We start from the raw sequence: 22,370 nt of genomic DNA, 5'->3' as shown, positions 1-22,370 counted from the left end.
CCACACACGAGAACGAGTCTGTAGTTGTATATAGAGTTAGAACATGTCCCACACACGAGAACGAGACTGTAGTTGTATATAGAGTGAGAACAGGTCCCACACACGAGAACGAGACTGTAGTTGTATATAGAGTTAGAACAGGTCCCACACACGAGAACGAGACTGTAGTTGTATATAGAGTTAGAACAGGTCCCACACACGAGAACGAGTCTGTAGATTTCGATAGAGTTAGAACAGGTCCCACACAAAAGAACGAGTCTGTAGTTGTATATAGAGTTAGAAGGGGTCTCACACACTAGAACGAGTCTGTAGTTGTATATAGAGTGAGAACAGGTCCCACACACGAGAACGAGACTGTAGTTGTATATAGAGTTAGAACAGGTCCCACACACGAGAACGAGACTGTAGTTGTATATAGAGTTAGAACAGGTCCCACACACGAGAACGAGACTGTAGTTGTCAATAGAGTTAGAACAGGTCCCACACACGAGAACGAGTCTGTAGATTTCGATAGAGTTAGAATAGGTCCCACACACGAGAACGAGACTGTAGTTGTATATAGAGTTAGAACAGGTCCCACACACGAGAACGAGACTGTAGCTGTATATAGAGTTAGAACAGGTCCCACACACGAGAACGAGTCTGTAGTTGTATATAGAGTGAGAACAGGTCCCACACACGAGAACTAGACTGTAGTTGTATATAGAGTTAGAACAGGTCCCACACACGAGAACGAGACTGTAGTTGTATATAGAGTTGGAACAGGTCCCACACACGAGAACGAGACTGTAGTTTTCGATAGAATTAGAACAGGTCCCACACACGAGAACGAGACTGTAGTTGTATATAGAGTTAGAACAGGTCCCACACACGAGAACGCGACTGTAGTTGTATATAGAGTTAGAACAGGTCCCACACACGAGAACGAGACTGTAGTTGTATATAGAGTTAGAACAGGTCCCACACACGAGAACGAGACTGTAGTTGTATATAGAGTTAGAACAGGTCCCACACACGAGAACGCGACTGTAGTTGTATATAGAGTTAGAACAGGTCCCACACACGAGAACGAGTCTGTAGTTGTTGATAGAGTTAGAACAGGTCCCACACACGAGAACGAGTCTGTAGATTTCGATAGAGTTAGAACAGATCCCACACACGAGAACGAGTCTGTAGTTGTATATAGAGTTAGAAGGGGTCTCACACACGAGAACGAGTCTGTAGTTGTATATAGAGTGAGAACAGGTCCCACACACGAGAACGAGACTGTAGTTGTATATAGAGTTAGAACAGGTCCCACACACGAGAACGAGTCTGTAGATTTCGATAGAGTTAGAACAGGTCCCACACACGAGAACGAGTCTGTAGTTGTATATAGAGTTAGAAGGGGTCTCACACACGAGAACGAGACTGTAGTTGTGAATAGAGTTAGAACAGGTCCCACACACGAGAACGAGACTGTAGTTGTATATAGAGTTAGAACAGGTCCCTCACACGAGAACGAGTATGTAGTTGTATATAGAGTTAGAACAGGTCCCACACACGAGAACGAGACTTTAGTTGTATATAGAGTTAGAACAGGTCCCACACACGAGAACGAGTCTATAGTTGTATATAGAGTTAGAACAGGTCCCACACACGAGAACGAGACTGTAGTTGTATATAGAGTTAGAAGGGGTCTCACACACGAGAACGAGACTGTAGTTGTATATAGAGTGAGAACAGGTCCCACACACGAGAACGAGACTGTAGTTGTTTATAGAGTTGGAACAGGTCCCACACACGCGAACTAGACTGTAGTTGTATATAGAGTTAGAACATGTCCCACACACGAGAACGAGACTGTAGTTGTATATAGAGTGAGAACAGGTCCCACACACGAGAACGAGACTGTAGTTGTCGATAGAGTTAGAACAGGTCCCACACACGAGAACGAGTCTGTAGTTGTATATAGAGTGAGAACAGGTCCCACACACGAGAACGAGACTGTAGTTGTCGATAGAGTTAGAACAGGTCCCACACACGAGAACTAGACTGTAGTTGTCGATAGAGTTAGAACATGTCCCACACACGAGAACGAGTCTGTAGTTGTATATAGAGTGAGAACAGGTCCCACACACGAGAACGAGACTGTAGTTGTATATAGAGTTAGAGCAGGTCCCACACACGAGAACGAGACTGTAGTTGTATATAGAGTTAGAACAGGTCCCACACACGAGAACTAGACTGTAGTTGTATATAGAGTTAGAACAGGTCCCACACACGAGAATGAGACTGTAGTTTTCGATGCGAAATACTTGAAAAGTTAGATGCAGATTTGTTCTGTGACATTATTCAACAATATCTCCTATTCTTGGCGTTGTCCGTCCGAGTGGTCTGCTAGGTTGTCCTACATTTCAAACGATCGCACGGATCTGGCATTAGCCTAATTAGTTGTTAGTACACATTGTTTACGTCCATCATCCCTATCTAGCCCACTAGATGTTTGGTCCAAGCATTTCAATGGAGGCACAGTACAATCGATGCTATTTTGTGTTGTGAACCCTAATTTCGAAAACTTTGAGAAAAAAACGTAATAATTGTTATTTTGTTAAACAGAATTAGTCTTTGGTACAAGATGTCCAAAATAAGTGTTCGGGGCAAAATTTGGCAACGGTTAAATCTCAATACTACAGCAAGGTATTCAAGTGTTTTTTTCTCACTGTTGGAATGATGCAAGGGGACATTGTCACATTTAGTTTGCTTACAAATGATTCAAAGTATAGTTTTATCGAAAACTATGCTATTACATATGATTTTTGAGAATTGAGTCCATTTCTCCTTCTGTATGGCGATGATCTAATGTTGTTTTCCGAATCATTTGAAGGTTTGCAAAGCCTCTTAAACATTTTAATTCTCAGATACACTGAAACTGACAGTCAATACAGTAAAAAAATTAATAAAATGTTTTTTTCCCCTAAACTCGTGTAGAGTTAAAGGAAATGTTATCTGGATATGTATGTGTACCAGTTTTGTTATGTTGGCTCCCTTGTTCGATTCAGCAATAAAGTCAGCTTTCCTCTTTGCTTTGCGCCAAACAATATATTAGTTTAAATATAAAACTTTGTCATATGTTTGAAATAGTCTTTCTTAACCCGATGAAGTCTGAAGAACTCGTTAAGCGGTTGATGTAGAAACTTCATCTGGAATTTTGCAAAAATTAATATTTTGGGGTGAGTGTGATGGTTGTGTGTGGGTGTGGGTGTTGGTGGGTGTGTTGGTGTGTGTGGGTGGGTGTGGGTGTTGGTGGATGTTGGTGGGTGTGAGTGTGGGTGTGGGTGCGTGTGTAGGTGTGGGGGTGGGTGCGTGTGTTGGTGTGGGTGTGGGTGTTGGTGGGTGTGTTTGTGGGTGTGAGTGTGGGTGTTGGTGGTCGTGGGTTGGTGTGAGTGTGAGTGTGGGTGTGGGTGTTGGTGGGTGTGGGTGTGGGTGTGGGTGTGGGTGTTGGTGTGAGTGGGTGTGAGTGTGTGGGTGTGGGTAAGTGTGGGTGTGAGTGTGTGTGGGTTGGTGTGGGTGGGTGTGTGGGTATGAGTGTGAGGATGTGTGTTGATCTGATGTGCTGTATAATGTACATATACTGGAAAATATTGAAAAACAATAATCAAAAGATCTACTTTTAAAGCTATGTATACATTGAACTTTGTCGCCAACCTCTAGCAAATACACGATGATTTACAATGTAACAATATTGATATGAAGTATTAAAATCTGACAATTTCATCTAAACAGAAGGATATAATTTTATTTACAGAGAAACACGAGGAGCACAATTGACTTGTTTATCGTAAACAAAAGTTATTTGAGCTGGGATTTGGATGTGGCTGGGGGAGACAGTCACCCACTGATATCAATCCTTTGCCTAAAATTAAGCAGCGAATCGATGATCACGCCAATCAAATTCAATTCATGTCTGAAGCAAATGCGATCTTTATAGACATATGGTAGATAGGTTGCTTTACAATTCTATATAACTAAATCTCTGCCAACAGCGCGGGATAACGATAACGAAATTACGTCTTTCTGCACATAACTTAGCCATCCTGAAGACGTGGGAATATTAACAGGTATTACAGATATTGTTCTACTGTAATTCATTGGATGTGGAAGACGAATACCGCTGTCAGTGTTGTTTAGATATCAGAAAGAAACATATTAAGAGATGGTTTTGGCATACGTCCTCAGTTTCGAAGGTTATCGAACTGTTAGATTCACAGACGATTCAGCTTTGTAAAGTTATCTGATTGTTCGTCCGTCCGTCTGTCTGTCCATCAGTGTGACAGTAATACGCGTTTGAATCGTTTCCCATTGCCATCGTGGTATACACGACGACATTTGACGCTCACTGCAGCAACCACTTCTATTATGTACTGATAGGCTCTAAGGTCTATGGTCAATAAAATGAATAAATGAATGATTGTCTAGCCCTCGGCTGATCTTCGGGTCCGAAAACCAGGATCAACACCCCCTCGAGTCACACAGCCAAGAGTATCAACCCTCGGGCTGAAGATTTCTCTGTCACACCCCAAAGAAGAGCCTCGAGTCACATAGCCAAGAGTATCAACCCTCGGGCTGGATATTTCTCTGCCACACCCCCAAGAAGAGCCTCGAATCACACAGCCAAGAATATCACCCCTCGAAATCCAAATTATATATAAAAAAAACTGGAGACTCATAACATAACTAAATGTAGACTACAAAATAGTTTCTTCTGTAATAACAAATACTCTAAACACAGCTCTAGATATTATTATAAGTCAAACACAAAAAGGGTTTACTAAGGGTAGGTACGTTTGGGAATGTACTAGATTATTAGTCGATATTTTGGATTGTACAGAAAAACAAAATATTCCTGGTTTACTTCTTCTAATAGACTTTGAGAAAGCTTTTGATTCTCTAGAAACTAATTTTATATTCGAAACATTGCAATTCTATAATTTTGGACATTGTTAAGATTTTTTTTAATTCAACAGGGTGTTAGAAAATTATACCCAATAAGTCTTTGCATTTCTATTTTATGTGTAGAATTGTTAAGTGCAGCAATTAAATTTACCCTGATGTAACTGGTATAGATATAGATAAATCTGAGTATTTGATAAATCAGTTTGCAGAAGACACATCATGTACCCTATCGGACGATCCTAGTGTACTGGAAACAGTGTCGGTCACGTTAGAAAAGTTTGCAAGTGTTTCCGGTCTTAAAATAAATACGGAAAAAACACGAGTCATTTGATCCGGGCGAGGTTGTGGGTTGGAAATTCTGCCACAAAGAAATTTATTCTAGAATCAACAGGGAAAATTTAAATAACTGGGCATCATGTTTAATTTTCAAAAGAAATATATATATATAAAGATAATTTCATAGAAAAGTAAAACTCTTTAGCTTTGCCAACTTTAATACCTCATGTTTTATCCTTTTGTCATGCTTTAAAATTATCCTGGATAAAAAATCGTTTAAATCCCATTCATTGCAAAAGATATAATTAATTGGAGGGGATAAAATGTTCAAAATGACTAAAGAAGGATTAGTTAGAATTTCAAAATTTGTTAACACTTTTAGGCAGTGATACTTATACCCACAACCCCACAAGTTGTTTCACAGCCAATTTGGTACAATGATGATATTAAAATAGATAGAAATGTTTTCCACAGACATTGGGTGTTCCAAAGGTTTTTTATCAATGATCTTGTATATAACAATAGTTTTATGTCTTTTGAAACATTCACCAAAACTACAATATTGAGATTACCTTTGTAGAATACTACGGCTTCATAAATGTCTTAGAGGAGCCATGTGTCGATTCAGATGATCACATTAAAATAATAGAGCATATTAATAAAAATGTGAAAAGTTACATATTGTTCAATAAAGTGTTGCTTGATAACTATATAGCAAACCAACAAGTCAACGAAAATGGAATGAGATATTATAAGTTAATACAACTGATGAAAAGTGGCAAATTTACTACTCTACTCCAAAACTTCTTACTGAAGATACTAAACTTCAGAATTTTCAGTTTAAAATATTGCATAATATTCTATACACTAATGTTAGATTCATGCAAATTAAACTAATTGAGCCTAAAAGGTGTACATTTTGTGAAGATGGAAGGGAGACAATGCTACATTTATTTTGGGACTGTTGTAATTCAAAGGCTCCTTAGTTTTCATTTATCTAACCCTATACAAATAAAACATGGTATTGAACTAACATTTTATTCTCAAATAGTACTTTTGGGGTAAGCGATGTTAGATCAGAATATGATTTTTTGTTGTTGCTATTGTTAGCAAAGGGGGACTATTCCTTCCATTTTTAAGGGTAAATTACATTTATTCGAAAATTGGTATGTGCACCTACCATGTTAGGGAAAAGAACAAAATCAATAGTAAATGGAACTTTATAAATACAATAATTCATTGGAAGTTGAATTATACAAAGTGTATTTATGGATTAAACTGTCTTTTTTTGGTGTCTATGGTCGATACAAGATACAAGAGCTTTGCAAACAAACGTCATATTGTGCGCTATTTATATTTACATTCTCGACATATTTTTCTGTTATTTTTGAAAATTAAAATTGAGTTAGCATAAAAATGAAAATATCCAGCGACTTCGTCAATGGGGTTCGACAAATGGAACAGCCTATTTATTCAAAATTCATTCGTCACGTGCAGATTGGCAAACAAAATAGTGCATTGAAATAATACGAAAAAAAAACCAGTCTGTTCAATTCTTTTTATTATTTGTGTAAGAAAATTGTATAAAATTTCTTTTTGATACTTTTTCATTAACATGAAGCCACGATTGTTTACGTTAGTTACAAGTAGTTCCGTTGCGCGGCATGGATTGATGTCACGTTTTGGGTGTCAATTATGCTCACATAGACTGCAAATCTTTTTACTTAGTTTATATCGTGGCTTTGCCACCACCATGTAAATATTGACGTATATCACTTCATTTATACTTGTATGTCATTTTCTCATTATCTATTATATTAATCTTAGTGGATTCGGACATATGTATATGTATTATATGTTGTAACAATTGTATGTATGATCAATAAAAATAATATGAGGGGGGAAAAAGATAATAGCCCCTCGGGTTGGGGATTTCCTTGTTACATCCTCTAGGTAGGACATATTCAGTAAAACATATAGAATTTAGGTGTCTGCTTTACCTTTTAAACGATACACAGGGATCGATCGAATGAGTGATGGATGTATTCGAGTTTTCCCCCAATTTTTTTTTTTTTTTTTTTTTTTTCGTTTCCTAGCAATCGATGATAAATATTTCGAATTTGCCAAATAATCTATAACAGGTTTAGAAGAATTCATAACAAACTTGGAAAGTACAAATACCTCAAGGCAGCCAAGAAACAAATGAATTTTTAAGTGACTGACACAATTCTAATCGCCATTAGAGAAAGAATGCGGGAAAGAATCCAGGAATCGGTAAATCCGGAAAACCGTTACGGACATATAATTAAACAACTCATTGCTAAAGGTTGAATATAGATACTCAATTTTCTTGTGGGGAAAAGTTCCAAAATACTGGTAGATACATTTCATATATAATGTAGCCATAAATAAAACCAAAACGAGGCGTTCTCCCTCCCACATATGTACACTCTTGAAAATACAGCTACCACTGTTAAAGTGTTGACTATCAGAAGGAATCTAGGAACTATCACAGGGGACTGTAAAGTAATACCTGCCTCCGCTTTATAACATAACAATCACTGGGGACTGTAAAGTAATACCTGTGTCCGGTTTATAACATAACTATCACAGGGGACTGTAAAGTAATACATGTCTCCGCTTTATAACATAACTATCACAGGGGATTGTAAAGTAATACCTGTCTCCGCTTTATAACATAACTATCACAGGGGACTGTAATATGATACCTGCCTCCGCTTTATAACATAACTATCACAGGGGACTGTAAAGTTGTACCTGTCTCCGCTTTATAACATAACTATCACAGGGGACTGTAAAGTAATACCTGCCTCCGCTTTATAACATAACAATCACTGGGGACTGTAAAGTAATACCTGTCTCCGCTTAATAACATAACTATCACAGGGGACTGTAAAGTAATACCTGTCTCCGCTTAATAACATGACTATCACAGGGGACTGTAAAGTAATACCTGTCTCCGCTTTATAACATATCTATCACAGGGGACTGTAAAGTAATACCTGTCTCCACTTTATAACATAACTATCACAGGGGACTGTAACATAATACCTGTCTCCGCTTTATAACATAACTATCACAGGGGGCTGTAAAGTAATACCTGTCTCCGCTTTATAACATAACTATCACAGGGGACTGTAAAGTAATACCTGTCTCCACTTTATAACATAACTATCACAGGGGACTGTAAAGTAATACCTGTCTCCGCTTAATAACATAACTATCACATGGGACTGTAAAGTAATACCTGTGTCCGGTTTATAACATAACTATCACAGGGGACTGTAAAGTAATACCTGTCTCCGCTTTATAACATAACTATCACAGGGGACTGTAAAGTAATACATGTCTCCGCTTTATAACATAACTATCACAGGGGACTGTAAAGTAATACCTGTCTCCGCTTAATAACATAACTATCACAGGGGACTGTAAAGTAATAACTGTTTCCGCTTTAGAACATAACTATCACAGGGGACTGTAAAGTAATACATGTCTCCGCTTTATAACATAACTATCACAGGGGATTGTGAAGTAATACCTGTTTCCGCTTTATAACATAACTATCACAGGGGCTGTAAAGTAATACATGTCTCCGCTTTATAACATAACTATCACAGGGGACTGTAAAGTAATACCTGTCTCCGCTTTATAACATAGCTATCACAGGGGACTGTAACATAATACCTGTGTCCGCTTTATAACATAACTATCACAGGGGACTGTAAAGTAATACCTCTCTCCGCTTTATAACATAACTATCACAGGGGACTGTAACTTGATACCTGTCTCCACTTTATAACATAACTATCACAGGGGACTGTAAAGTGATACCTGTCTCCGCTTTATAACATAACTATCACAGGGGACTGTAACTTGATACCTGTCTCCGCTTTATAGCATAACTATCACATGGGACTGTAAAGTGATACCTGTCTCCGCTTTATAACATAACTATCACAGGGGACTGTAACATAATACCTGTGTCCGCTATATCCCATAGCCATAGTTATTCTGTATTTATCTTTCTGAGACATATGTTATCTGCCCTTGGCAGTCTCAGAGCTATATGATCTGCCCTGGACATTCTGGAATCTATATTATCTGCCCCGAACATTCTTAGATTTAAGTTATAAACCCAAGACATTTTGAGACCTGTGTTATCATCCTCAATGCATTCTAAAGCCTATGACACCAGTCTCCGGACTCTCTGAGGGACCTATGTTATCAGCCTCCTGGTATTCTAAGGCCTATGTTATCAACCTCCTGGTATTCTGAGACCTATGTTATCAGCCTCCTGGTACTCTGAGACCTATGTTATCAGCCTCTTGGTATTCTGAGACCTATGTTATCAGTCCTCTGGTATTCGGAGACCTCTGTTATCAGCCTCCTGGTATTTTGAGACCTCTGTTATCAGCCTCCTGGTATTCTGAGACCTCTGTTATCAGCCTCCTGGTATTCTGAGACCTATGTTATCAGCCTCCTGGTATTCTGAGACTTATGTTATCAGTCCCTGGTATTCTGAGACCTATGTTATCAGCCTCCTGGTATTCTGAGACCCATGTTATCAGTCCCTGGTATTCTGAGACCCATGTTATCAGTCTCTGGTATTCTGAGACCTATGTTATCAGTCCCTGGTATTCTGAGACCCATGTTATCAGTCACCTGGTATTCTGAGACCCATGTTATCAGTCACCTGGTATTCTGAGACCTATATTATCAGTCCCTGGTATTCTGAGACCTATGTTATCAGTCCCTGGTATTCTGAGACCTATGTTATCACCGTCCTGGTATTCTGAGACCTATGTTATCAGCCTCCTGGTATTCTGAGACCCATGTTATCAGTCACCTGGTATTCTGAGACCTATGTTATCAGTCCCTGGTATTCTGAGACCTATGTTATCAACCTCCTGGTATTCCGAGACCTATGTTATCAGCCTCCTGGTATTTTGAGACCACTGTTATCAGTCCCTGGTATTCTGAGACCTCTGTTATCAGCCTCCTGGTATTTTGAGACCTCTGTTATCAGTCCCTGGTATTCTGAGACCTATATGATCAGCCTCCTGGTGTTCTGAGACCTCTGTTATCAGTCCCTGGTATTCTGAGACCTATGTTATCAGTCCTTTGACACTCCTAACATTATAATATCAAAAAGACATGTTGATGTCTACAAAGAACAAAATTAAAATATAAGGAAGTACAACTGCAGTGTTTCATCCAGTGTAGAGCGCGTGCCACTAACGATTAACCGTGCTATAGAAACTAGTCTGATCAAACTATGGCATGTTGACACTTCTGAAATGACCTATGATATCAACGAATGGGAATCTATTTCAACGATTCTCGCGCTGTGCTCGCTGAAGCACATCTCGCTTCAGTATGCGAGATTCGGATCATTCGTGTGAGAGTACGTGCAGATTGTACCTTGTGGGCAAATAATCAATTTTGTAAAATAATAAAACAGTAATGCTGTCATGTTCCAAGATTGAAGTCGGAGGGAAATAGGCATTAACCGCAAAGCTTGGTGAGGAAAACGTTTACAGACAATCGGGCTGTGAAACGTGGGGCGAATCAATAGTACCGGGGGCACTAGTGGAAGGCACTTTCATCAATATGGAAATCTGCATCGATCTTATCATGATCGAGGAAAAGTTTGAATGGGTAGCGACCTTCTGATAAAGACGTACATATACTCAGTCTATCTCCCAGTGATGAATAATTGATATTGGGTTCAAACCATTCAGAGAATGAATGTCGGATGCATCCTGAAATGGTCTCCAAAGTTCGGACTGCACCATGTTATACATACATTGTAAGTGATTCCGGATCCCGTCCCATAATACCTTTTAATCGTCATTCCCACAATATGACTAAAGTTTGTGTGAATTATCGCCTCTGTGTTTAATTAATAAGAATGTATTGTTATCATTACAGTTACCATTTATGTACGTGATAAGTAGGTAATGTACCAAACCAGTACGAACGGAGCATTTCGTACATATAAGATATAAAGCTAAATGCAACCACGCCGGCCTTCTTCCTAAAGAATCTACACTAACTACCACGCAAATAACTTCATCCGTGAAGGACGCTGAAATGTTAAGAAGACATGAACTATGATTCTGACGTACTCGTTAACAAATGGTATGGATTGCTGGGATAGAAACTCATCATTAATGCGGGATATCGGTCTCAACTTGATTTGTGCTTGTTTATTTAAGAAATAATTAACGATGATTCGTGTATTATTGCAGGATATACAACGAGGACGAGGATATTTTGCAATTGAATTAATAACGAAGGCCTGCGGCCTTCGTTATTAATTAAAATTGCAAAATATCCGAGTTCGAGTCCGAGATCGACGTCTTTCTAATAGAAAAACAGCAAAGAAACCCCGAGAAAACCTTGTAATTTATTTCTTGAGTATTGCATTATTTGTTGATGAAATATACAGGCAATACAGTACTACGATCAAGAGCATCTATTATATGGCATTGATTTTGAAAATTAAAAAAAAGGATAAAAAAAAAGAAAGAAAAAAAGGGGGTCCTCCGTAGGATTCGAACTCGCGTCGTGATAAAAATTTATTGAAAGACTAACCCATTTTTTTTTTTTTTATCTTAAAAATAAAATTTTAATATCCCATACATAGGCTAACCCATTAGCCCACTCTGCTATAGTAACCTTTTGTGAAACGGGTGAATATTAGATATATAAAATTGTTACAGCCGTGACTCCCGACTGTGTATTATTGGCACGAGAGTGGGTTATTGGAAAATAATACATGGTTTTAAACCAATCAAAACTGGCGTTGTATAGCAAACATGGTAGAATAGTCGATTAAGTTTGGTCCGTAAGTTAAGGTTCGTAGTTAAGGTACGCAAGAAAATGTCTGTAAGGTAAGGTCCGTCAGTTAAGGTTCATCAATCAAGGTCTGTCACTTAAGGTCCGTAAGTTAAGGTTCGTAAATTAAAGTCCGTAAGTTAAGGTACGCAAGAAAATGTCTGTAAAGTAAGGTCCGTCACTTCAGGTCCGCAAGTTAAGCTCTGTAAGCTAAGGTCCACAAGTTTAAGTACGTAAGTTAAGGTATGTAAGTTAAGGTATGTAAGTTAAGGTACGTAAGTTAAGGTACGTAAGTTAGTGTATGTAAGTTAAGGTATGTAAGTTAAGGTCCATAAGTTAAGGTCCGTAAGTTAAGGTATGTAAGTTAATGTACGTAAGTTAATGTACGTAAGTTAAGGTACGTAAGTTGAGGTATGTAAGTTAAGGTACGTAAGTTGAGGTACGTAAGTTAAGGTATGTAAGTTAAGGTACGTAAGTTGAGGTATGTAAGTTAAGGTACGTAAGTTAAGGTACGTAAGCTGAGGTATGTAAGTTAAGGTACGTAAGTTGAGGTATGTAAGTTAAGGTATGTAAGTTAAGGTATGTAAGTTAAGGTCCGTAAGTTAAGGTATGTAAGTTAAGGTATGTAAGTTAAGGTATGTAAGTTAAGGTATGTAAGTTAAGGTACGTAAGTTAAGGTACGTAAGTTAAGGTTTGTAAGTTAAGGTAAGTAAGTTAAGGTCCGTAAGTTAAGGTCCGAAAGTTAAGGTATATAAGTTAAGGTATGTAAGTTCAGGTACGTAAGTTAGGGTATTAAGTTAAGGTACGTAAGTTAAGGTATGTAAGTTAAGGTATGTAAGTTAAGGTCCGTAAGTTAAGGTTTGTAAGTTAAGGTACGTAAGTTTAGGGTCCGTAAGTTAAGGTTTGTAAGTTAAGGTACGTAAGTTAGGGTATTAAGTTAAGGTACGTAAGTTACGGTATGTAAGTTAAGGTATGTAAGTTAGGGTCCGTAAGTTAAGGTTTGTAAGTTAAGGTACGTAAGTTAGGGTATTAAGTTAAGGTATGTAAGTTTAGGTTTTTAAGTTAAGGTATGTAAGTTAAGGTACGTAAGTTAAGGTATGTAAGTTAGTGTATGTAAGTTAAGGTCCGTAAGTTAAGGTATGTAAGTTAAGGTACGTAAGTTAAGGTATGTAAGTTAAGGTTTGTAAGTTAATGTATGTAAGTTAAGGTCCGTAAGTTAAGGTCCGAAAGTTAAGGTATATAAGTTAAGGTATGTAAGTTAAGGTACGTAAGTTAAGGTACGTAAGTTAAGGTACGTAAGTTAGTGTATGTAAGTTAAGGTCCGTAAGTTAAGGTATGTAAGTTAAGGTATGTAAGTTAAGGTATGTAAGTTAAGTTCCGTAAGTTAAGGTTTGTAAGTTAAGGTACGTAAGTTAGGGTCCGTAAGTTAAGGTTTGTAAGTTAAGGTACGTAAGTTAGGGTATTAAGTTAAGATACGTAAGTTACGGTATGTAAGTTAAGGTATGTAAGATAGGGTCCGTAAGTTAAGGTTTGTAAGTTAAGGTACGTAAGTTAAGGTACGTAAGTTAGGGTATTAAGTTAAGGTATGTAAGTTAAGGTATGTAAGTTAAGGTATGTAAGTTAAGGTACGTAAGTTAAGGTATGTAAGTTAAGGTACGTAAGTTAGGGTATTAAGTTAAGGTATGTAAGTTAAGGTATGTAAGTTAAGGTATGTAAGTTAAGGTACGTAAGTTAAGGTACGTAAGTTAAGGTATGTAAGTTAAGGTATGTAAGTTAAGGTACGTAAGTTAAGGTATGTAAGTTAAGGTACGTAAGTTAGGGTATTAAGTTAAGGTATGTAAGTTAAGGTATGTAAGTTAAGGTATGTAAGTTAAGGTATGTAAGTTAAGGTACGTAAGTTAAGGTACGTAAGTTAAGGTATGTAAGTTAAGGTACGTAAGTTAAGGTATGTAAGTTAAGGTACGTAAGTTAAGGTATGTAAGTTAAGGTATGTAAGTTAAGGTCCGTAAGTTAAGGTATGTAAGTTAAGGTATGTAAGTTAAGGTATGTAAGTTAAGGTATGTAAGTTAAGGTACGTAAGTTAAGGTACGTAAGTTAAGGTTTGTAAGTTAAGGTAAGTAAGTTAAGGTCCGTAAGTTAAGGTCCGAAAGTTAAGGTATATAAGTTAAGGTATGTAAGTTCAGGTACGTAAGTTAGGGTATTAAGTTAAGGTACGTAAGTTAAGGTATGTAAGTTAAGGTATGTAAGTTAAGGTCCGTAAGTTAAGGTTTGTAAGTTAAGGTACGTAAGTTTAGGGTCCGTAAGTTAAGGTTTGTAAGTTAAGGTACGTAAGTTAGGGTATTAAGTTAAGGTACGTAAGTTACGGTATGTAAGTTAAGGTATGTAAGTTAGGGTCCGTAAGTTAAGGTTTGTAAGTTAAGGTACGTAAGTTAGGGTATTAAGTTAAGGTATGTAAGTTTAGGTTTTTAAGTTAAGGTATGTAAGTTAAGGTACGTAAGTTAAGGTATGTAAGTTAGTGTATGTAAGTTAAGGTCCGTAAGTTAAGGTATGTAAGTTAAGGTACGTAAGTTAAGGTATGTAAGTTAAGGTTTGTAAGTTAATGTATGTAAGTTAAGGTCCGTAAGTTAAGGTCCGAAAGTTAAGGTATATAAGTTAAGGTATGTAAGTTAAGGTACGTAAGTTAAGGTACGTAAGTTAAGGTACGTAAGTTAGTGTATGTAAGTTAAGGTCCGTAAGTTAAGGTATGTAAGTTAAGGTATGTAAGTTAAGGTATGTAAGTTAAGTTCCGTAAGTTAAGGTTTGTAAGTTAAGGTACGTAAGTTAGGGTCCGTAAGTTAAGGTTTGTAAGTTAAGGTACGTAAGTTAGGGTATTAAGTTAAGATACGTAAGTTACGGTATGTAAGTTAAGGTATGTAAGATAGGGTCCGTAAGTTAAGGTTTGTAAGTTAAGGTACGTAAGTTAAGGTACGTAAGTTAGGGTATTAAGTTAAGGTATGTAAGTTAAGGTATGTAAGTTAAGGTATGTAAGTTAAGGTACGTAAGTTAAGGTATGTAAGTTAAGGTACGTAAGTTAGGGTATTAAGTTAAGGTATGTAAGTTAAGGTATGTAAGTTAAGGTATGTAAGTTAAGGTACGTAAGTTAAGGTACGTAAGTTAAGGTATGTAAGTTAAGGTATGTAAGTTAAGGTACGTAAGTTAAGGTATGTAAGTTAAGGTACGTAAGTTAGGGTATTAAGTTAAGGTATGTAAGTTAAGGTATGTAAGTTAAGGTATGTAAGTTAAGGTACGTAAGTTAAGGTACGTAAGTTAAGGTATGTAAGATAAGGTACGTAAGTTAAGGTATGTAAGTTAAGGTACGTAAGTTAAGGTATGTAAGTTAAGGTATGTAAGTTAAGGTCCGTAAGTTAAGGTATGTAAGTTAGGGTATGTAAGTAAAGGTACGTAAGTTAAGGTATGTAAGTAAAGGTACGTAAGTTAAGGTATGTAAGTTGAGGTCCGTAAGTTAAGGTACGTAAGTTAAGGTATGTAAGTTAAGGTCCGTAAGTTAAGGTATGTAAGTTAGGGTATGTAAGTAAAGGTACGTAAGTTAAGGTATGTAAGTTGAGGTCCGTAAGTTAAGGTACGTAAGTTAAGGTACGTAAGTTAAGGTATGCAAGTTAAGGTATGTAAGTTAAGGTATGCAAGTTAAGGTATGTAAGTTAAGGTCCGTAAGTTAAGGTATGTAAGTTAAGGTATGTAATAAGGTATGTAAGTTAAGTTAGGTAAGTTAAGGTACGTAAGTTAAGGTATGTAAGTTAAGGTACGTAAGTTAAGGTTTGTAAGTTAAGGTACGTAAGTTAAGGTCCGTAAGTTAAGGTACGTAAGTTAAGGTATGTAAGTTAAGGTACGCAAGTTGAGGTCCGTGAGTTAAGGTACGTAAGTTAAGGTACGTAAGCTGAGGTATGTAAGTTAAGGTACGTAAGTTAAGGTACGTAAGTTAAGGTTTGTAAGTTAAGGTACGTAAGTTATGGTACGTAAGTTAAGGTACGTAAGTTAATGTACGTAAGTTAAGGTCCGTAAGTTAAGGTATGTAAGTTAAGGTCCGTAAGTTAAGGTCCGTAAGTTAAGGTATGTAAGTTAAGGTATGTAAGTTAAGGTACGTAAGTTAAAGTATGTAAGTTAAGGTATGTAAGTTGAGGTCCGTAAGTTAAGGTACGTAAGTTGAGGTCCGTAAGTTAAGGTACGTAAGTTAAGGTACGTAAGTTAAGGTACGTAAGTTAAGGTACGTAAGTTAAGGTTTGTAAGTTAAGGTACGTAAGGTAAGGTATGTAAGTTAAGGTACGTAAGTTAAGGTATGTAAGTTAAGATACGTAAGTTTAGGTACGTAAGTTAAGGTACGTAAGTTAAGGTTTGTAAGTTAAGGTACGTAAGTTAAGGTATGTAAGTTAAGGTACGTAAGTTTAGGTACGTAAGTTAAGGTACGTAAGTTAAGGTTTGTAAGTTAAGGTCCGTAAGTTAAGGTCCGTAAGTTAAGGTATGTAAGTTAAGGTATGTAAGTTAAGGTCTGTAAGTTAAGGTCCGTAAGTTAAGGTACGTAAGTTAAGGTACGTAAGTTAAGGTACGTAAGTTAAGGTACGTAAGTTAAGGTATGTAAGTTGAGGTATGTAAGTTAAGGTACGTAAGTTGAGGTACGTAAGTTAAGGTATGTAAGTTAAGGTACGTAAGTTGAGGTATGTAAGTTAAGGTACGTAAGTTAAGGTACGTAAGCTGAGGTATGTAAGTTAAGGTACGTAAGTTGAGGTATGTAAGTTAAGGTATGTAAGTTAAGGTATGTAAGTTAAGGTCCGTAAGTTAAGGTATGTAAGTTAAGGTATGTAAGTTAAGGTATGTAAGTTAAGGTATGTAAGTTAAGGTACGTAAGTTAAGGTACGTAAGTTAAGGTTTGTAAGTTAAGGTAAGTAAGTTAAGGTCCGTAAGTTAAGGTCCGAAAGTTAAGGTATATAAGTTAAGGTATGTAAGTTCAGGTACGTAAGTTAGGGTATTAAGTTAAGGTACGTAAGTTAAGGTATGTAAGTTAAGGTATGTAAGTTAAGGTCCGTAAGTTAAGGTTTGTAAGTTAAGGTACGTAAGTTTAGGGTCCGTAAGTTAAGGTTTGTAAGTTAAGGTACGTAAGTTAGGGTATTAAGTTAAGGTACGTAAGTTACGGTATGTAAGTTAAGGTATGTAAGTTAGGGTCCGTAAGTTAAGGTTTGTAAGTTAAGGTACGTAAGTTAGGGTATTAAGTTAAGGTATGTAAGTTTAGGTTTTTAAGTTAAGGTATGTAAGTTAAGGTACGTAAGTTAAGGTATGTAAGTTAGTGTATGTAAGTTAAGGTCCGTAAGTTAAGGTATGTAAGTTAAGGTACGTAAGTTAAGGTATGTAAGTTAAGGTTTGTAAGTTAATGTATGTAAGTTAAGGTCCGTAAGTTAAGGTCCGAAAGTTAAGGTATATAAGTTAAGGTATGTAAGTTAAGGTACGTAAGTTAAGGTACGTAAGTTAAGGTACGTAAGTTAGTGTATGTAAGTTAAGGTCCGTAAGTTAAGGTATGTAAGTTAAGGTATGTAAGTTAAGGTATGTAAGTTAAGTTCCGTAAGTTAAGGTTTGTAAGTTAAGGTACGTAAGTTAGGGTCCGTAAGTTAAGGTTTGTAAGTTAAGGTACGTAAGTTAGGGTATTAAGTTAAGATACGTAAGTTACGGTATGTAAGTTAAGGTATGTAAGATAGGGTCCGTAAGTTAAGGTTTGTAAGTTAAGGTACGTAAGTTAAGGTACGTAAGTTAGGGTATTAAGTTAAGGTATGTAAGTTAAGGTATGTAAGTTAAGGTATGTAAGTTAAGGTACGTAAGTTAAGGTATGTAAGTTAAGGTACGTAAGTTAGGGTATTAAGTTAAGGTATGTAAGTTAAGGTATGTAAGTTAAGGTATGTAAGTTAAGGTACGTAAGTTAAGGTACGTAAGTTAAGGTATGTAAGTTAAGGTATGTAAGTTAAGGTACGTAAGTTAAGGTATGTAAGTTAAGGTACGTAAGTTAGGGTATTAAGTTAAGGTATGTAAGTTAAGGTATGTAAGTTAAGGTATGTAAGTTAAGGTATGTAAGTTAAGGTACGTAAGTTAAGGTACGTAAGTTAAGGTATGTAAGTTAAGGTACGTAAGTTAAGGTATGTAAGTTAAGGTACGTAAGTTAAGGTATGTAAGTTAAGGTATGTAAGTTAAGGTCCGTAAGTTAAGGTATGTAAGTTAAGGTATGTAAGTTAAGGTATGTAAGTTAAGGTATGTAAGTTAAGGTACGTAAGTTAAGGTACGTAAGTTAAGGTTTGTAAGTTAAGGTAAGTAAGTTAAGGTCCGTAAGTTAAGGTCCGAAAGTTAAGGTATATAAGTTAAGGTATGTAAGTTCAGGTACGTAAGTTAGGGTATTAAGTTAAGGTACGTAAGTTAAGGTATGTAAGTTAAGGTATGTAAGTTAAGGTCCGTAAGTTAAGGTTTGTAAGTTAAGGTACGTAAGTTTAGGGTCCGTAAGTTAAGGTTTGTAAGTTAAGGTACGTAAGTTAGGGTATTAAGTTAAGGTACGTAAGTTACGGTATGTAAGTTAAGGTATGTAAGTTAGGGTCCGTAAGTTAAGGTTTGTAAGTTAAGGTACGTAAGTTAGGGTATTAAGTTAAGGTATGTAAGTTTAGGTTTTTAAGTTAAGGTATGTAAGTTAAGGTACGTAAGTTAAGGTATGTAAGTTAGTGTATGTAAGTTAAGGTCCGTAAGTTAAGGTATGTAAGTTAAGGTACGTAAGTTAAGGTATGTAAGTTAAGGTTTGTAAGTTAATGTATGTAAGTTAAGGTCCGTAAGTTAAGGTCCGAAAGTTAAGGTATATAAGTTAAGGTATGTAAGTTAAGGTACGTAAGTTAAGGTACGTAAGTTAAGGTACGTAAGTTAGTGTATGTAAGTTAAGGTCCGTAAGTTAAGGTATGTAAGTTAAGGTATGTAAGTTAAGGTATGTAAGTTAAGTTCCGTAAGTTAAGGTTTGTAAGTTAAGGTACGTAAGTTAGGGTCCGTAAGTTAAGGTTTGTAAGTTAAGGTACGTAAGTTAGGGTATTAAGTTAAGATACGTAAGTTACGGTATGTAAGTTAAGGTATGTAAGATAGGGTCCGTAAGTTAAGGTTTGTAAGTTAAGGTACGTAAGTTAAGGTACGTAAGTTAGGGTATTAAGTTAAGGTATGTAAGTTAAGGTATGTAAGTTAAGGTATGTAAGTTAAGGTACGTAAGTTAAGGTATGTAAGTTAAGGTACGTAAGTTAGGGTATTAAGTTAAGGTATGTAAGTTAAGGTATGTAAGTTAAGGTATGTAAGTTAAGGTACGTAAGTTAAGGTACGTAAGTTAAGGTATGTAAGTTAAGGTATGTAAGTTAAGGTACGTAAGTTAAGGTATGTAAGTTAAGGTACGTAAGTTAGGGTATTAAGTTAAGGTATGTAAGTTAAGGTATGTAAGTTAAGGTATGTAAGTTAAGGTACGTAAGTTAAGGTACGTAAGTTAAGGTATGTAAGATAAGGTACGTAAGTTAAGGTATGTAAGTTAAGGTACGTAAGTTAAGGTATGTAAGTTAAGGTATGTAAGTTAAGGTCCGTAAGTTAAGGTATGTAAGTTAGGGTATGTAAGTAAAGGTACGTAAGTTAAGGTATGTAAGTAAAGGTACGTAAGTTAAGGTATGTAAGTTGAGGTCCGTAAGTTAAGGTACGTAAGTTAAGGTATGTAAGTTAAGGTCCGTAAGTTAAGGTATGTAAGTTAGGGTATGTAAGTAAAGGTACGTAAGTTAAGGTATGTAAGTTGAGGTCCGTAAGTTAAGGTACGTAAGTTAAGGTACGTAAGTTAAGGTATGCAAGTTAAGGTATGTAAGTTAAGGTATGCAAGTTAAGGTATGTAAGTTAAGGTCCGTAAGTTAAGGTATGTAAGTTAAGGTATGTAATAAGGTATGTAAGTTAAGTTAGGTAAGTTAAGGTACGTAAGTTAAGGTATGTAAGTTAAGGTACGTAAGTTAAGGTTTGTAAGTTAAGGTACGTAAGTTAAGGTCCGTAAGTTAAGGTACGTAAGTTAAGGTATGTAAGTTAAGGTACGCAAGTTGAGGTCCGTGAGTTAAGGTACGTAAGTTAAGGTACGTAAGCTGAGGTATGTAAGTTAAGGTACGTAAGTTAAGGTACGTAAGTTAAGGTTTGTAAGTTAAGGTACGTAAGTTATGGTACGTAAGTTAAGGTACGTAAGTTAATGTACGTAAGTTAAGGTCCGTAAGTTAAGGTATGTAAGTTAAGGTCCGTAAGTTAAGGTCCGTAAGTTAAGGTATGTAAGTTAAGGTATGTAAGTTAAGGTACGTAAGTTAAAGTATGTAAGTTAAGGTATGTAAGTTGAGGTCCGTAAGTTAAGGTACGTAAGTTGAGGTCCGTAAGTTAAGGTACGTAAGTTAAGGTACGTAAGTTAAGGTACGTAAGTTAAGGTACGTAAGTTAAGGTTTGTAAGTTAAGGTACGTAAGGTAAGGTATGTAAGTTAAGGTACGTAAGTTAAGGTATGTAAGTTAAGATACGTAAGTTTAGGTACGTAAGTTAAGGTACGTAAGTTAAGGTTTGTAAGTTAAGGTACGTAAGTTAAGGTATGTAAGTTAAGGTACGTAAGTTTAGGTACGTAAGTTAAGGTACGTAAGTTAAGGTTTGTAAGTTAAGGTCCGTAAGTTAAGGTCCGTAAGTTAAGGTATGTAAGTTAAGGTATGTAAGTTAAGGTCTGTAAGTTAAGGTCCGTAAGTTAAGGTACGTAAGTTAAGGTACGTAAGTTAAGGTACGTAAGTTAAGGTACGTAAGTTAAGGTATGTAGGTTAAGGTACGTAAGTTAAGGTCCGTAAGTTAAGGTCCGTAAGTTAAGGTCCGTAAGTTAAGGTATGTAAGTTAAGGTATGTAAGTTAAGGTCTGTAAGTTAAGGCCCGTAAGGTAAGGTCCGTAAGGTAAGGTCCGCAAATTAAGGTCCGTAAGTTAAAGTCCGTTAGTAATTAGGTACGCAAGTATTGTATATATACACGTCAGACCTCCTTATTACCCCTTTCTGTCTAATTTTCTCTGTATGTTTACCGATTTTAAAATATCATTGTCTAAGTATCCCGGATATATTGGGGTAGGACAGTGGAAACAATGGTATTGTTTACGTCAATCACGTGACTAATCTACAAGGGAAACATGATAAACTATACATACAGATTCCCATTGTCATGTATCTATTTAGACATAAAACAAACGGAAAGGAAAGAGAAGGGAACAAAGGCTGTGTTGTCTGTTTAAGTAACACTCGTGTCTGCTGAGGGTGTTGTTTACAACGGTAAACAATGTCTCCCCACCCTGTGAAACATACATAGCATCAGGAGGTGGCCTTTCTGAGGAAATACAGTTTATTATCAAGATCAAGGTACAGTTACATACCCCGCTCCCAAAACAGTTTATACGACTGATTGTGTTTCCTGTCTCTCGGTCCGATATCGACATACAACAAGTTGCTAGCTGTCAATTTATATCGAAAGGTGCTAACTGTCTTCTGTATAATCACTCTATAAGTCAGGACCGTGTTGGTGTGGTGTGGTTACCAGTAATATAAACGGTAACCCCTTTATAAGTCAGGACCGTGTTGGTGTGTGGTGTGTGGTTACCAGTAATATAAACGGTAACCCCTTTATAAGTCAGGACCGTGTTGGTGTGTGGTGTGTGGTTACCAGTAATATAAACGGTAACCCCTTTATAAGTCAGGACCGTGTTGGTGTGGTGTGTGGTTACCAGTAATATAAACGGTAACCCCTTTATAAGTCAGGACCGTGTTGGTGTGTGGTGTGTGGTTACCAGTAATATAAACGGTAACCCCTCTATAAGTCAGGACCATGTTGGTGTGTGGTGTGTGGTTACCAGTAATATAAACGGTAACCCCTTTATAAGTCAGGACCGGTTGGGTGTGTGGGGTGTGGTTACCAGTAATATAAACGGTAACCCCTTTATAAGTCAGGACCGTGTTGGTGTGTGGTGTGTGGTTACCAGTAATATAAACGGTAACCCCTTTATAAGTCAGGACCGTGTTGGTGTGTGGTGTGTGGTTACCAGTAATATAAACGGTAACCCCTTTATAAGTCAGGACCGTGTTGGTGTGTGGTTACCAGTAATATAAACGGTAACCCCTTTATAAGTCAGGACCATGTTGGTGTGGGGTGTGTGGTTACCAGTAATATAAACGGTAATCCCTCTATAAGTCAGGGCCATGTTGGTGTGTGGTGTG

Source organism: Pecten maximus, chromosome 16 (genome assembly GCF_902652985.1).
Source record: "Pecten maximus chromosome 16, xPecMax1.1, whole genome shotgun sequence".
Lineage (NCBI taxonomy): Eukaryota > Metazoa > Mollusca > Bivalvia > Pectinida > Pectinidae > Pecten > Pecten maximus.
Note: the sequence above shows the minus strand (reverse complement) of the source record.